Below are 17,799 nucleotides of genomic sequence, written 5' to 3'. Positions count from 1 at the left end.
CTGAAGAGCAAGTACAATTTCTCAGACATCTCTCAATCCTTTCGGCCCAGCATGCAGCAGATGCTTTGTCAATATTTTAAAAAATCAATGGGATGCCTGGGTGGCTCAGTTGGTTAAGCAGCTGTCTTTGGCTCGGGTCATGATCCCAGGGTCCTGGGATCAAGTCCTGCATCCGGCTCCCTGCTCAATGGGGAGCCCACTTCTCTCTCTCCCTCTGCCCCTCCCCCTATTGTGCTCTCTCTCTTTATGACAAATAAATAAATAAAATCTTCAAAAAATATTTAAAAATCAAGAACCCACAATTATGGAGGCTTTCAGTGGCAGGCAGTTCTCAGTGTTTGTACAGAGTTTGACTCATTTAAGCCTCCCAACACTCCTACGATATGAAAGTTCCTATATCAGACCCCACGGTGCTCGTTGGGGAAGAAAGAAGAAATGTGACCAACAGCAAACACTAGCAGGTAGCAGAGGTGGGATTCAAACAAATGACTAACGAGTAGTAGCGGTAGTAATAGCAATAAGAAGAAGAAGGAGGAAAAATAGGTGGAGGAGGAATGAATTGATGAATGAACAGATGACTAAAGGGACCCACGGGAAAAAAATCAAACGAAGAGGGACTTCTTCAGGATCAGAAAGGAAATGTTCCCCTCAGAAATGAAGAGAAACCCTTTGATTCAACTCCAGTCTTTTAATAAATCTATTCTTCCTTCTCCCTCTTATTATTGCCTCTCACTTGAGAACTGAGAGCGCTCTGGGCAAAAATAGCAAACCCGAGGGAGTGTGAAGGAAGCTCTCGGCAGAGCACTCACCAGGAACCCCACTCTCACACCATGTCATCCACTTCCTATTTCCTGCTCATCCCTGGAAACCCGGCTCACTCCCCCTCCTCTAGGAAGCCTTGTCCCACCCCAGCAAGTAACAAGAAACCCACGCAAGCTCGCTGAAGCAGACGAGGGTAATGTCTCAAACACATGCTGCGTCTCAAGGCGCCCTGCCAATGCAGACAGATGTCCATAAATGACAAGGATCAGGGACAGGGAGACCGTCACGAGCCCTAATGTCTTCCCTCTGTGCCTCTGCCCCCTTCTTCCTTCTCTGCAGCCCCCTCACCAGGGAGAAGGGCCACCCCAAACTCCCGGGTTAACATCATCTGGAATCCCAACCTGTGCCCCCTTCTCTGGAGAGAGCTCTGATTGGCTGGCGTGGATCAGGTGATCGGCCCTGCTCCAATACAGTGTGGCCGGTAGTGCTGTCACGTGATCCACACCAGCCTGCGCCGGAGGGGCTATTGACGTCACCCAAAAGGTGTCCCTGCCGCCTGCGTGCTCGTTTCTCACCCTCACGCTTCCTGCCGAATTAATCTCTCTGCGTGTGCTTACTGAACTTCCTGTGCAACGCAATTTCAAGTCCAACCGCCTTCTTCTGCTTGCTTTCTGAATTGGTTGTGTGTGCTGGTCTTTGCGCACAAGCCTACAGGAGGACCCCAGCCTGCGGCACGGACAGAGCCCTCCCCCGTGCGTGTGTTAGTTCAAGGCCTCCACCCTAACCCGTTGTCAGGCCTGTCTCCGTGGGCGTACAGCCTGATGCATGGTTTAAAGCTGTGCTGTTGCCACCTGGACATTCACGATAATTTTTGGAAAAAAGTCAGCGTTTACATTTTGCTAAAGCCCTACAAATTCGGTAGCCAGGCCGCCTCCTCTCCTTGCCTCACCTTGAGATCTTCTTTCCAACCTGACCGTCCTGGTCTGCTTGGGCTGCCGTAGCAAAATACCATAGACTGGGCGGCTTGCACAACAGTAACTGACTTTCTCGTAGTTATGAGGCCAGAAGTCCAAGATCAAGGGTGCTGGCAAAGGCCGTTTCAGCTGAGACCTCTCTTCCTGGCTTGTAGAGGGCCACTTTCCACTTTGTCCTCGCGCGGCCTTTTACCTCAAAATGCCCCATGGAGAGAGAAAGTGCTCTCTGGTGTCTTTTCCTGTTATAAGGAAACCAGTTCTATCTGATTAGGACCCCACCCTTACAACCTCATTTAACCTTAATTACTGCCCCAAAGGCCCAGTCTCCAAATACAGTCACATTGGGCCTTAAGGCTTCAACATAGGAGTTTGGAGAGGACACAATCCAGTGCATAACACCAACCTTCTCGGTTCCTAGCCCCTGTGCTTGCATCTCGTGCACAGACTCGTGCTTGCCCCCATGGATCTACCAGGTGGCACTGGCCCTTGGCGTTGACCTCTGGTTTTCACTCTGGGTCATGGTTCATCTTGCCTTGGCTTCTTCACCGTGGGCAGCACCCTGTTCAACCCAATCTACCCCTGGCTGTGTCTGACAAAGCCCTCCAGGATAAAGAGCACTCACACCCTTCAGGGACTGGCTGGTGTTTTCCACGCCTGCCAAACTTGTACTCCATCTTTAGGACATGCCATGACCCATCCTCACCTTGCATCCTGTTTTGGCCCACTGGTCATTGCCCCCATGACTGCCCTCAGAGTTCCCTCCTGTGTGTCTTATCTCACCCTGTTAGAGCTCCCACCAAACCCTATTGTAGAGGCCGCTTTTAGGCAACAGGCTTGAGCAACGGAAACTTGAACAAAGCAAAGGTCCACAGTGACCACGGAGCTGAATGCAAACAGGTGCATTAAGCCATAGGCCCTAACCGATCAATGGGCTACTGACAACCAGGCACAGTCACCAAAAAAAGGAAAATTCCCTACATCCCCATACTCCCTCACTCCACCCTGTAACTGTGGCCTGTCCCCACCACGTGTGGCAGTCTCCCCTTTGCTGTCCTGCCTGCAGCGTATTCAATAAACTTCTATCTCTTTAGTTCTGCCTTGGGTGGATTCTTTCACCGCCTGCACTGCCGGTCCCCACCCAGTCGGGACACCCCACACAGTGGCCAATTTTGTGCCTGTTGGGCCTGCTGGTGTCTTTACCAGGGTAGCGACTCTTGTCACCATCTTCACCCTGATGCAGAGTGGACACAAGAAATGGTAACGTGCTCTTTGAAGGTGGGGATTAGTCTTGTCTCCTTTGCTCCCCTTCTGATTCTATCCAGTTGTGCAGTGAGGACTGTCTGCAGGGACAGAGAGGAAGCCGGCCACTTCTAGGCCAAACGGGATAAGAATCTCTTGGGTTGTTAATCATTTGGCTTTAAAAAATTAGAGCTGCCGGGATGCCTGGGTGGCTCAGTTGGTTAAGCTTCTGCTTTCGGCTCAGGTCATGATCCCTGGGTCCTGGGATCGAGTCCCTCATTGGGCTCCCTGCTCAGTGGGCAGCCTGCTTCTCCCTCTGCCTGCCATTCCCCCTGCTTGTGTGCTCTCTCTCTCTCTTTCTGACAAATAAATAAATAAAACCTAAAAAAAAAAAAATTAGAGCTGCCTTGAGGCGCCTGGGTGGCTCAGTTGGTTAAGTGTCTGACTCTTGATTTTGGCTGAGGTCATGATCTCAGGTTCTTGGGCTGGAGTGCCGCGTCGGGCTCTGAGCTCAGTGGGGGGTTCTGCTTGAGATTATCTCTCCTTCTCTCCCTCTGCCCCTGCCCCCCACCCCCACGCACTCTCTCTCTCAAAATAAATAAATCATAAAACAACAACAACAACAAAACTAGAGCTGCCAAAGACCCCAGATAAACTCATGGCCTTTGTCCTTTTTGCTTTTGATTTGTAGTCGTGATAGTCTTTAAGAAATACATTCATTAAATTTTTTTTCTTAAATTACAGAAGCTCTATAAATGTACCAACATCAAACAAATGGCTGTCATTTAAGATTTGAAACACGAAATTTGGTATGAAACACCAGAATCTCTAACTCTGTAATAACTGAGCTCAGCTTCCTTTGCCCACAGTTCTGCTCAATGGCAGCAAAATCCTCATAGTGCCAATTTAGCATTGGGCACTTTCCATTTACACTTAGATTTTATAGTCTTGGAGAAAGTTTGGCTTCTATTTTTGACCTTAGCTCAAGGAAGAAAATTCACTGCACTTTGAAACCCAGCACAGCTGAGATAAGGAACCTAAGTGAACCCCATGAAAAATTGTGGGTTTTTTTGCTCCTCTTCCTGCCTCTGTTCTTGCTCTGCCTACCTTCCTGCCTCCTGCACATTGTAGAGCAGATAATGTGTGTCCTCCTTGTAGAGGTCAAGGGTTTAATGATTTCTTTGGAGTCTTCCCGCACAACAGATAACATCTAAGGAGTGACTGGGTGGGGTTGTCATGAACGTTTTCCAAGACCGCTGACCCACCAAGACCCCTAGCTCCAGGGCCTAAGTGACTTATGGGGGACACGTAAACACCTCTCCTTGCTCCTGGATGCCTGAGAAGACGCATGCACCAGACCACAATCCTTAATAACCCCACGCCCTGAGCCCAGAGGAGACTCATTCTTACTTCCTTTCCAAGTCTCCCAGATCTCTGTCTCTGTCTGCACTCTATGTCTTCGATAAACTCTGTTCTCACTTCCTCTCAGCTCATTTGATTTCTATCCTGTGTGAAGCCAAGGACCCTTTTGGCTGGTCCTGTGGGACACCCTCTAAAGGAAAGCACATTCATCAGGTGTTTGTTTATGCATTTGCATATACATATAGGCACCCAGGTTTGTGTGTCCACATTTTTTTTCCCGTTGTTATTATTTTTGCTGTTTCAAGCCAGCTTGCCGGGTTCAAATCCCCACTCTGCTATTTACTACGTGTGCAACCTTGGGAACGTTACTTAATCTCTGTGACTCAATTTTCTCATCCGCAACATGGGAATAATAATAGCGATGAACTCACAGAGTTGTGAAAATTACACCGAGGGAGAGGCTAGCCCACAGGAGGAATGGTACAATGTTAACTGTGACTATTGCACTATTTTTGCCAAAGGCCGACCTCATGCTTTTGCTCTATTGCAGAGTATTATTTTATGGGAGCATCATAGTCTTCTATTGATGGGCCAAAGCTGTTTCTAGTTTGGGTTATTACTAATAATGCTGCAACAACACACCAGGCACAAGCATATTTATTTTTAAAATTTACAGCCAAATTGCCTCCTTCGGAGATTACACCAGAGATTACACTCCTGCAGACACTGACTTTGTCCCTGTGCCCTCATCAATACCGGACACCATCGGTTTCTCATCAGGTGAGAAGGTGGTGGTTCATTGTTGTTTTAATCTGTATCCATTGTAGGGCATCTTCACGTGAGTACTGACCTGTTTCTCTCCTCTTCTGTGAATTTTCCCGTTTCCTTTCTTTGCCTGTGTACGGGAGCTCCTGTGTATTCTGGCCATAGACCTTCTCCTTGTTTTAGATATTTACGTATTTTCTCCCATGCTGTCTCTTTTCTTTTTTCCTCTTTTGATACTCTTTTTCTCTTTTTAAGATTTTATTTATTTATTTATTTGACAGAGAGAGAGAGAAAGAGTAAGAGTACAAGCAGGGGGACTGGCAGAGGGAGAAGGAGAAGCAGGCTCCCCGCTGAGCAGAGAGCCCAATGTGGGGCTCGATCCCAGGACTCTGGGATCATGACCTGAGTAAAGGCAGATGCTTAACGACTGAGCCACCCAGGCGCCCCTCTCTTTTGGTACTCTGTAACGTAGAATAATGTTCAGCTTACAGAGAATTTGCAAAGGTTGAACAGAGAGTTCCCATATACTCCACACCCAGGTTTCTCTATTAACACCTTGGTGTGAATTAGTATGGCATGATTGTCACGACTAATTAGCCAATATTTACACATTATTAACTAAAAGTCCAACCTTTTTCAGATTTCCTTCCTTTCTAAGCCATGTCCTTCTGTCCCAGAATCCATCCAGGATGCCACATTACCTTCAGTCCCCTTGCCTTCTTATGCTCTTCTTTCTCTCTTTTTTAAAGAGTTATTTATTTTAGAGAGAGAGAAAGAGAGAGGGAGAGAGAGCAGGGGGTGTGTGCAGAGGGAGAAGGAGAGAGAGAACCTCAAGCCGACTCCACACTGAGCTCAGAGCCCGATGCGGGGCTGAATCCCTGGACCCTGAGATCATGACCTGAGCCAAAATCAGGAGTCAGATGTTTAGTTTAACCGACTGAGCCACCCAGGGGCCCCTTAGTCAGGTTCCTTTTGACTGTGACAGTCCTAAGACTTCACTTGCACGCACGCACGTGTGTGTGTGTGTGTGTTTAATGACCTAGGCAGTTTTTTAAAAAATATTTTATTTATTTATTTATTTGAGAGCGAGAATGAGATAGAGCATGAGAGGGGGGAGGGTCAGAGGGAGAAGCAGACTCCCCACCGAGCAGGGAGCCTGATGCGGGACCCGATGCGGGACCCGATCCCGGAACTCCAGGACCATGACCTGAGCCGAAGGCAGTCACTTAACCAACTGAGCCACCCAGGCGCCCTGACCTAGGCAGTTTTGAGAGCAAATAGTTAGTATTTTGTAGAATGTCTCTCAGTTCGTTTCCTCATGATTAGGTAGGATCCGTGGGCTTTGGGGGGAAGACCACGGAGATAAAGTGCCATGTTTGTCATATCGCTTATCATCGTTGATGTTGACCTCACTGGAGTAGTATTTGGCAGGTGTTTCACTGTTAAGTTACTCCTTTATTCCTCTGTCTTCTGTGTTTCTAGTGTCTTTTTTTTTTTAACAGTGTCTTTTCATATGGAAGATTTACATGTTTGGTCTCTTTGGAGCTGGAAGGACCTTCATCAGGGGACAGAATCAGTGACACCACCAGGTCTGATGTAGCGAGTGCCCCTGGAGCATCGAACCCCATGCTATAAGAACTCCCACACTTGCCTCACTGACTCTTGAGGACAACCCGTAATGTTGGTCCCTTTCTTGTCTCCATTTTCTGGAGAGAAAGTGGAGTCCGCCTGCCATTAGCCACACCAGAGCCAGCTAGCGGCAAAGTCAAGATTCATACCTGGGTCTGTCTGACACTGGACATACTCCTTTTTTTTTTTTTTAAGTTTATTTATTTTTAGTAATCTCTACACCCAACGTGGGGCTCGAACTCACGAACCAGAGATCAAGAGTTGTGCACTCTTCTGACGGAGCCAGCCAGGTGCCCCTGAACAGAACTGCTTAAATATAGAAACCAAGGGCCAGAGAGAAGGCACTTATCTGAGCCCACCCAGCAAGTTGGTGGCTTTGCCCACGCCCCCCCCCCCCCCACGGCCCGGCCACCTCTGACCCCAATGAGTCAGCAGCTAATCCTCAGCCAGCAGCCCTGCCCTCAGCGCCCCCCCCAAGCCGCCCACTCGTGAACCACCTCTAGTGCGTGTCCTTTGGCCACTGTGGCTTCTAGCACCCCCAAGGGAAGGGACCCAGACTTCCCAGCAAATAAACACTGCCCACAGATTTCCAAATATAAGGAGATAAGTGTTCCTTCCCACCTCAGCCAGGCCTGGCTGGAACGTCAAACATCCTGCCCGGCTCCTGCCCCTCCCGGGGTCAGGTTCTGGGTCTCGAGTCCTCCTCAGGACAGTGTGTGTCCTCTGCTGTGCAGAGACCTGCCCTGTGGGGCATCTTCACCCCCACCAGCAGCGATGGTAACAGCAGTAGTAGCTCACGGCCACATCCGGCTCGCGTGCGTCGTCTACGCTTCACATTTACAGAACGATCGGGAACAAAGTCTTCACAATCGTCCTGGACACCGGTGTCTTTGTCATCAGACAGAGCGTTTCGTGGGTCCTCTTCCAGGGCTGTCTCCCGCACCCCGCGCCCCCAGCCTCACATCCCGGGGACTGAATTGGGCTGCAGAGCTCTTGCAGGTACGTGAGCTGCCTCCACCCGGTCACCATTGACAGAGAGGATTGCTTTGCCAAAGCTCTTGATTGTGGATTATTGTGAACATAAAATCAGGCAGTCTCCACCCCGTCGTTGCTTCAGTTCAGGGCTGATCTTGCTTTATCTGCGTTCCCATCCCTGCCCCTCACCTTTAATGCAAATCCCAGAGGGTGCATCATTTCATCCACGAAAGGCAAGGATCATGTAAAGGATGAGGAGTTTTTCATTAATATAATAGTATAATTTTCACCCCCCCGAAAGGAATAGTTCTATAGTACCATCAAATGTCTGGACAACACTCAGAGTGCCAGATACTTCCTAAAGAATTTCCTTTAAAAAAAAAAAATAGTTTGGGCGCCTGGGTGGCTCAGTTGGTTAAGCGACTGCCTTCGGCTCAGGTCATGATCCTGGAGTCCCGGGATCGAGTCCCACATCGGGCTCCCTGCTCGGCGGGGAGTCTGCTTCTCCCTCTGACCCTCTTCCCTCTCATGCTCTCTATCTCTCATTCTCTCTCTCTAATAAATAAATAAAATCTTAAAAAAAATAGTTTGAGCTAGTATCCAAATAAGGTTAATACACTGTGACTGGCTAACATATTAGGTTTCTTTTACTCTAGAGTTCCCCTCCATCTCTCTTGTTTTCTTTGCAACTAATTTGTTGAAAACTAGCTTGGCAGTCTGTCCAGTAGGGATCACCATAGCCTGGATTTCGCTGATTGCAGCCCTGTGGTGTAATGTAACGTTTCTCTCTCCCCTGGGGGGGGGAAATCTTGTAAATTGGGAGTGGGGGATCTAGAAGTTTCAGAAGACAAAGGCTCGACTTTTTTTTTGGCAAGATTGTTTCATAGGTGGTACTGTTTCTTCTATCAGGAGACATATACTGTCCGATTGCCTCCCCTTTTGCGGTGGTGTCATATTGCTTTATTTGTAAAAATTCTTATTTTGGAAAAATTTCAAAGTTGTGGAAAGTTGCAAGGGTGGTTGGTACACCTTCACCTTGATTTACCAATCTTTGCCACACTGATTTTGTCATTCACACACATATATATATACCTGTATACACATTATTTGAGAACGGGCTGCAAGTGTTATGCCCCTTCACCCCAAATGCTTTCACTTGTTATCTCCTGAGAACTCTCTCATAGCCATCTAAGAGAAAAACAGTTTTTTTCTGTATTCACAATATTACTGACACCAAACGTGTGGGTTTTCCCTCACATTAAACAATTTAGGGCCTTGGGTGGCTCAGTCAGTTAAGCATCTGCCTTCGGCTCAGGTCGTGGTCCCATGGGATTGAGCCCTGTGTTGGGCTCCCTGCTCAGTGGGGAGTCTGCTTCTCCTTCTGCCTCCCTCCTCATGCTCTCTCTCTCTCAAATAAATAAATAAAATCTTAAAAAAACAAACAAACAAACAAACAAAATAATTCTCCAACTCTTTAGATACCAACTAGGTGCCCTACAATTCGGTTCTCACACTAACCACTTGGATTTAGCACAGACCCCACAGGCAAAGGGCTGGGTCCCACAAGATTGTCTCCCCTTTAGAAGCCAGTGATAAGTCACAGGTTGTCACCTGCTTCTGACCAACTGGCTATATAAATCAGGGGTTCCCAGACCTCCTCCTCAAGTTCAGTAGTTTGCTAGAAGGGCTCATAGAACTCAGGGAAACACTGTTTGCCAGTTTATTATAAAAGATATGATAAAGGATACAGATGAACAACCAAATGGAAGAGAAGCATGGGGAAAAAACGTGGAAAGGTTGTGGAGCTTCTAGGCTCTCTCCGGGAGAACCACCCCTCCCAGTGCCTTGATGTGTTCACCAACCAGGAAGTTCCCTGAATCCCATTGTTCAGAATGTTTAGGGAGGTTCCATTACGTAGGATGATTGATTAAATCATTGGCCATTGGTGATTGAACTCAATCTCCAGCCCCTCTCCCCTCCCCAGAGGTCCAGAGGTGGGACTGAAAATTCCAACCCTCTAATCACAGGGCTGGTTCCTCCAGCCCCTGCCTTCCAAATGTCTCCTCGTTAGCACAAACTTGGGGTGTGGTTGAAAGGGGGCATATTATTAATAGCAAAAGATGATCTACCACATACTCAGAGAAGTGGGATCCGGAGAAGACCCCCACTAACGACTCTGAGGCTGGGTAGAGTGATGGGTCCCCTTTTCTCCACATCCTTGCCAACACTTGTTATTTCTTGTCTTTATGCTAATGGCCATTCTAACAGTTGTGAGGTGACATCTCATTGTGGTTTTGACTTGCATTTCCCTGATGACGGGTGACGTCCAGCAGCTTTTCTTGTACCTGTTGGCCATCTTTGTGTCTTCTTTGGGAAAATGTTGATTCAGATTCTTGGCCCATTTTTTAATCAGATTGTGTTTTTGCTATTGTGCTGCATGAGTTCTGTATGCATTTTGGATATTAACCTCTGATAAGGGGTTACATATATTTTTTCCTATTCCATTTTCATTTTATTAATGGTTTCCTTGCTGTGCAGAAGCTTTTTAGTTGACATAGTCCCACTTGTTTATTTTTGCTTTTGGTGTCAAATCCAAAAAATCATCACTAAAACCATCAACAACTATTAATTGAGCACCTACTATGCATAAGGTATTGGGGATACAGCAGGTCACAAAGCAAATCAAGTTCCTGACTCATAAAGTTGATATTCTGGTGGCAGAGAGAATAAGAATAAGAACATGTGTTGACCAGAATAAGCGGGTAAGGTGCAGAGAGGAAGGATTGGATGGGAGGAACTGTTTTAGATAGAAAAGTCAAGGAATTCCTCTGTGATAAGTCAATTAATGAGCAGACATTGCAGAGAAGTGAGGCAGGTATTGCAGGAAAACATTGCAGGTGGAGCGAATAGTAAGTGCAAAGGCCCTGAGGTGGGATAGTGTATCAATATGTTTAAGGACCAACAAGGAGGTCATTGTGATTGGAGCTGAGGGGCAAGGTGTAGGGGGGAAGACCTCCTGATGAGGTTGGAAAAGTAGCCAGATAGTGTTGGGTGGTGTATGCCATGGGATTTGCTGTGTATAAGCAGGGAAGTCATTTCCGAGTTTTGAGAAGAGTGCCCGATTTGACTTTAGCTTTAGAGACATAACCCTGGACAAATGTGGAAAGTAGATGGCAGGGGGTCGAGTTGGAAGTGGGCCACCAGATAGGAAACCGTGAACATGGTCCTAATGAGAGGGGATGGTGGCTTAGCCCTGGGCTGTGGTACTAAAAGGGAGGGCAAGTTCTCAGAGTTTCGATGAATTTTGAAGATGAGACCAACAAGATTAGCTGGTGGAAGTGGCATGTGGAGAATGGGGCATGAGCCATAATGGTTAATTTCATGTGTAATTTGGGCCATGGGAGGCTCAGACATTTGATTAAACATTATTCAGGGTGTGTCTGTGAGGACGTTTCTGGATGAGATTAACATTTGAACTGGTAGACTGAGTATAGCAGATTGCTCTCCCCAATGTGGGCGGGCCTCATCTAATCAGTTGAAGGCATGAAAAGAACAAAATGTGGAGTGAGGCAGAATTCACTCTCTCTGCCCAACTATCTTTGAGCTGGGACATCAATTTCCTCCAGCCTTTGGACATAGATCCAGACTTGGACTGGGACTTACACTATCAGCTTTGCTGGGTCTGCAGTTGGCCAACTGCAGACTTAGCCTCTACAATGAAACAATTTTTATAATAAATCTGTATTTATATATGTCTCACACTGGTTCTGTTTCTCTGGAGGACCCTGACAGATATGCTGACCATTGAGCTTTCTGGTCCTCCTATCGAAAGCTTGGAGTTGGCAGGCTGTACCAGATGACTGGGAAGACAGTTTGGGACATGCTGAAGGGGGGCTGTGTGACATGGCGGGGGGGAGTTGTGTGACCTTGGGCAATTGACCATTTCCTGTAAGCGCTTTATATTTTAGCTGGAGAATCCATCTTGTCCCATGTGATTCCAGGGAAGACAACTCAGACCTGACCTGTTAGAGCCTTGCGTTACCTGCCACAGTGACTGGTTCAGAAATGAGCCCGTGGACAGAGATAAGCATTCTTTCTCTTTGTGTTTCTGGATATAAGGGCTGGGAGCTGCTGCAGATCCATGAGGAGACCATGAAGAGAGAATTAACTGAGAGAGAGAGATGGAGAGAGGGAGAGGGAGATAACACAGGTCCTAGGGATGGCTTTGAGCCCCTGATCAAGCTATACCTGAAGTTAGTCTGTGTCTAAATTTTTCATCTATGTATACCAATATATTCTTTTCTTCCTCAAGTTAGTTTAGGTTGAGTTTCTGGTTAATTGAAACGGAAAGAGCTGTACCTGGAAAACCATCCAATCCTTTCATTTTCCAGATAAAAAAAAGTACAACCCAAAAAAGATGAAGGTCTTCCCAGAAGTCACACAATTAGTGAGCAAATGGGTAACTGAGCCCCTTGAGCTAACCAACCAAACCCCCTACTCAATGTCTCTGAAGATCCAGGGTTCTTGCTTGGGAACAGGCTGCCCCAGCCCCCATTCCCGGAAGGGAGTCTCCGTTGTGGAGCGACTTGGAAGTCTGACCAGGAGGAGTGTCCTCTGGGACCACTCCCACTGTGGAGGCTCCAGCTCGCTTTACCTCCCCATGGAACATTTACACCCGTCCCCAAGGCCCTTCTGCTGTGGCAGGTGAAGTGGCAGACATTGGGAACAGCTTTGGTTGCTAGCCTTCCAGCCATCCCTGGTCTATGGACATTTAACATAAGCACACTGACTAGTCACGGTGTGCATTCCAGGAGGCAGCAACTGTGCGAGCAAAGGTGGAGAGGTGGGTTGCTTGGCTCCAGGGTGGAGGCGAGGACAGAAGAAGGAGAAGGGTGTGGAAAGATTGAGAGGGGGTCCAGCGCCAAGGGCAGAAGCAGGGGCCCAGACCCGTGGCCAGCCTCCTTGGCGCCCGTCCTCACCAACCCATCCACGCCCAGCTGTCAGGGTTGAAGCCGGCCCTGGGAAGGGGAGGGCCAAGCACCCCGCCCTCTGGGAGCTCCCCACTGGGGTGGTGGAACCCAGCAGAGGAAAGAAGACAGAAGGTGGAGCTGTGCCAAGCGCATGCTGGGGACCTGGTATGGAGTACAGGGCGCTCAGCCTGGCTCATCTCACTGGGTGTGACCCATTTAAGCCCGCCTCTCCACCGGGGCCTCAAAACTCTCATTTGCAAAATGGAAACAGTCCACCTGCACTCCGCCCAGAGGGTCCCCACCATCCTCTGGGCTGGAGTGGTCACAGGGAATCTTTAAGCTATCCCTCTTCCTCAGCTACTGAAAACCCTGTGACGGCTCCCCAGGTGAGGTGGTGTCCCTGGTCCTTTGTGCCTTGTCCCTTGTGGATCGGTCCTCACCTCCCCCACTCCCACTTGTTCCCCAGGAAAACTGGGGTGTGCCTGAATCTCCCAACACTCCAGCCGGGCCACATCCCCGCGCCCTTCCCTCTGCCTGGTACGCCCTTCCCAACCCTTCCACTGTGGAGAAGCACACTTGCACGGCTGTCCGCTGCTCAGGAAGCCTTCTCCGATGCCCGCCCTCCAGGGGCCCATCTCCGGGCACACCTGCTCCCCGAGCCAGCTCCTGGAATGCGGGTTCATTTCCGTGGCTGTTGCTGTGGTGGATTCCAGGGGCCGTGCCCGTCATCCCGTCTGAAGTCTTCACTAGAGCAGGGCTCTGCGTGTTGGCTGAACGGACTGCTTGTGTCTGGAGCTCAGAGAAGGGAGACGGGGCCTCATGGGGGTGGGGCAGGGCGGTTCAGTGACAACCACAGTGCAGTGGGAGGAGAGGCGTCCCTCCCACGCCCGTTCCTGCCTTGGCACTAGAGGAGAGACCGCGTCCTGGGAGGCCCCAGGGCAGCTGTCTGGTCTGTGGCTGGGCCCACTTCCCTGGATCCTGATGCCCACGGGCCTGCCAAGGCCCAGCCAGGCCAACGTGAGCTGAGGACACATTGGGCTCTGAGCGCCAGGTTCTCATTGAACAGGGGCTTCTGTGCCCTGGCCCCAGGGCTGAGTGCCTGTGTGCCTTGGCCCATCTCATCCCCAAGATGCCTCTAGTCTGATGCTATTATTAGCGCCCCCATTTCCCAGAGGAGGCCTCTGAGGCTCAGAGAAGGGACCCACCTGGGTTCACATTAGGTGAATCTTCTGGAACTGGCTACCAAGAACCGAGGATCAAATGCTCTAAGTGCTTTGCGTGTGTTAACCTGGGGAATACAACAACCCTGTGAGGAGGGGCCGGTTTTGTATTTATTGAACAGATGCGGAGACTGAGGCAGAGAGAGGGGTGAATGCCTTGCCCAAGTTCACCCAGCTAGTTAGTGGTGGAGCCAGGGCCCTAACTCGGGCATTTGGCTATAGAGCTTTTAAATACATTGCTCTCCGGCCTGATGATGAAGGTGGTGAGGAGGGGGCGGTAACGGTGTTCTTTCTCAGGACACGGCACACCCCGATTTGCAAAGCTTTTGCACACTTGGCACTTTATGTGCCCTTCAGCCCAGGGAGACGCAGAGATCAAGATTTCCATTTTACAGAGGAGGGTAATCATTGGCCCCAAATCACTCCACAAGTTAGTTGCAGGGTAGGGGCTGGGGCCCCAGCTTTGACGCTCAGGCTCGGGCCCAGCCTGGCCCCCTCTGACTACCTGGACACTTTGAGTTTGTGGCCCACCCTGTCCCCGAGGAAAGGGGCTTTGGGTGCACAGGGTGGGTGGAGAGTTCTGGCTTGCTGTGGGACCTTAGCTTCCTCGTCTGTAAAATGAACGGCCTGGATCCGCTGGGCTCCGAGTACCCTTCCAGCTGAATTCGCTGTCCTTGCTCTGAGAGGTGCTTGGGGACGCAGTGTTCCCTGCTTGCCTTGTTGCCTTCCCCATGATGGCAACCAACTGGCCCCATTTCCCCTGCAGGATATTTTCCCCCACCTGCTGGTGGCCTCCTCCCATCCAGCATGGTTGCCAGCTGCAGGAAGCTGGGGAAAGATGTCCCACCAAGCCCAGAGTGTCCCACTGGCTCAGGAATTGGGGCCTCCTGCTTGATCTGCCTTGTGAGCTCCTACCCCATTCTGCATCGAAACAGAGTAGCTAGTCATCTGTCTGTCTGCCTGTCTGTCTCCCTCTCGAGCAGGACTGTGAGCTCGAGGGCAGAGGTCCCATGGAAAGAGTGGGGCTTGATAAACAGTGAGCTCTCCGGTTCTGGAAACATGCACAGAGGGGCAGGGGGCAGGTTGAAGGGTCCCAGGCCCCTCCAGCTCCTGGCTCTGAGCCCCTATGGCATAGGAGAGGCCTGGGAGGCTCTGACCTCATGGGCAGCAGGAACAGAACGCAGAGGCACAAAGCCTGCTCTGCTCTATGTGATCCTTGGGCACCGGCGGACCTGAGGGTGGAGCCCTTCGAGAACCTGGAGCTTCTGCACTGACAGGGTCATCTCTCCACACAGGTCACCCCTGCCACACACACCAGGGAGGCCTCCAAGGGGAGCCACCAGCTCACACTTAGACCCATGAGTTCAGCAATGTCCTCTGAGGTCAGCTTGCTCGCTGGCTCAGGAGCTGGCCCGCCCGGAAGCAGCCTTACGCCCCCTCCCTCTCACCTTGTTTGAACCCAAGGCCCTGCTGTGGCTCTGGCCCAGCTCGGTGTGGTACCCACCCCCAAAAGCTGACAAGGCAAGGTTATCCTCTCTCTCTGACAGATGAGGAAACTGAGGCCCCAGGGGCATGAGTGTGTGAGTGGCAGTCACAGAGCCTGGCTGGAGGTTCAGGGGCCTTCCTGTGGCCCGCCCACCCCAGGAGAGTGAAGTCTTCATGTGCAGACAAAACCAAGACAGCAAGGCCCAAGGAGGGCACAGCTGGGGAGGCAGGGAGGTGGGGAGGGGGACCGTTGGCAACATGTATGTCCAGAGCCTGAGCCAGGGACATTTGCACCTCCCAGGTGCACCGTGTCTTCTCTGGGCTTCCCACGCCTCTCCCTCTACCTGGAACACTTATTCCCTCCCTTGGCCTGGCTAACTCCTACTCTTTAGCTGCAGACAACTCAGCACTTCAACAACTATTTCCTGAGCACCTACAAGGAGGCAGACACTGTCCGAGGTGAGCTGTTCACAGTGAGCGGAAAGAGAATTGTCCCGCCTTCTGGAAGTTTCCAGTCCCCAAGGAACCACATAGAGCTGACATGAAATAGTTGGGATAGACTTGTGGCTGTCATGAGCAGACCCCAAATCAGGCTTCACACAACGAAGGCCTATTTTACAGTCGAGACGGGTGACAGGGGGCTCTGCTTCTGTGCCACAGTCATCCCCTAGCCTTAGAGCCCCCTTGGGTTCTCTGCACTGGGCAGGCCTGTGAGTGAAGAGGGAAGCATCGAGGGCCGGGCGGGGAGGCTTAGCGGTGGGGTGTGGAGGGGCGTGTATGTCACTTCCTTTCATACTCTACTGACCAGAGCTTGGCCACACAGCCACACCAGAGTGCAAGGAAGTCTGGGAAATGTCACCTGGCCGGCACATCCATCCGGGTTTGAACCCAGAATCACACAAACACTGTGTTAGTTTCCTGGGGCTCCTGTAACTATTCCCCGGATTCTGTGGCTTAAAGCAACAGGAATGTATTGTCTCATGGGGCTGGAGGCCAGAAGTCTGAGACTGAGGTGCTGGAGGCTCCAGGGGAAGATCCTTCCTGCCTCTGCTGGTGACCACCGGTGGCTGTGGGAGACCCTAGGCTTCCTGGGCTTGTGGTCACACCACTCCACTCTCTGCCTCCGCCTTCACATGGCCACGTCCTCTGCGTCTTTTCCTTTGTGTGTCTCTTTAAGGAAGTTTCTTGTTGGAGTTAGGCCCCTCCCACCCTGATAATCCAAGATGATTCCTCATCGCAAGGTCCTTAAGTTTTTAAAGATTGTATTTATTTATTAGAGACAGAGAGAGAGAGAGCATGAGCAGGGGGCAGAGGGAGGGGGAGAAGCAGGCTCCCTGCTTGAGCAAGGTGCCCTACGTGGGGCTCGATCCCAGGACCCCAGGATCATGACCTGAGCCCAAGGCACACGCTTAAGCGACTGATCCACCCAGGTGCCCCGGTCGTTAATTTAATTGTGTCTGTAAAGATCTTTTTTCCAGAGCAGGCAAAATTCACAGGTTCTGGGGATGAGAATATGATGTATCTATTTCGGGACCACTTTCGGGCTAGGGTCACCTGGACTCCTTCACATGGCAGCTGGCCTCCAAGAGGCCAGAAACGAAGCTGCAAGGCCTTTTAAGGCCCAAGCTCAGAAGTCCCAGATCATTATTTCCACCGCATTCAATTAGTCCGAGCAGGTGACAGGGCCCACCCAGATTCAAGGCGAGGGAAAACAGAATACCTCTCTGGATGGGAGGTGTGGCAGGGACACAATTCAAGGGGACACACATGCACCAGGGGATGGAGGGTTGCAGCCATCTTTGGAAACAACCTATCAGAGTGTGTGTGTGCGTTTTGGTGAAGGCTTCAGCCGAGGGGCCCAGATATATGCTCCTTGATGATGGGGTTGCTGATGAGGCTGAGGTTGAACTGTTCTGCCTGAGTGGGAGTCCCCAAACCCATGAGCTATAGGCCCACCCAGTCATCAACTTACTGGGTGACCTTGGGCCAGTACTTCATTCATTCAACAACAGCTTACTGAGTACCTAGTGTGGGCTGGACTCTGAGCCAGGCACTGGGGTCCTAGTGGTGAGCAGGCCAGGTCCCCATGGAACCTTCTGTTTTGTGGATGACAAAAGTTCCTAACTGGACAAACTGGTCACAGAGCATGACAAGTAGGAGAACAGCAAGGAGTTGGGCTAGAAAGTCCCTGCAGACACAGAGGCCGGGATGAGCCTTGAGGGCAGAGACCTGGAGGACGATGAGGACACCTCCCCATCCTGGGCCTCAGTTTCCTCCTCTAGACATCCAGAGGGTTTGCCAGAGCTATGGACTCAAACTACGCTTCCTAGAGTCCTGGGGCTCCCCAGAGGCACCCAAGGGGCTACTGCAGAAGGTGGCCGAGCAGCAGGCATCTGAAATTTGTGACTAGTTGGGCTG

Source organism: Zalophus californianus, chromosome 11 (assembly GCF_009762305.2).
Source record: "Zalophus californianus isolate mZalCal1 chromosome 11, mZalCal1.pri.v2, whole genome shotgun sequence".
Taxonomy (NCBI): domain Eukaryota; kingdom Metazoa; phylum Chordata; class Mammalia; order Carnivora; family Otariidae; genus Zalophus; species Zalophus californianus.
This window is presented reverse-complemented; position numbering follows the sequence as displayed.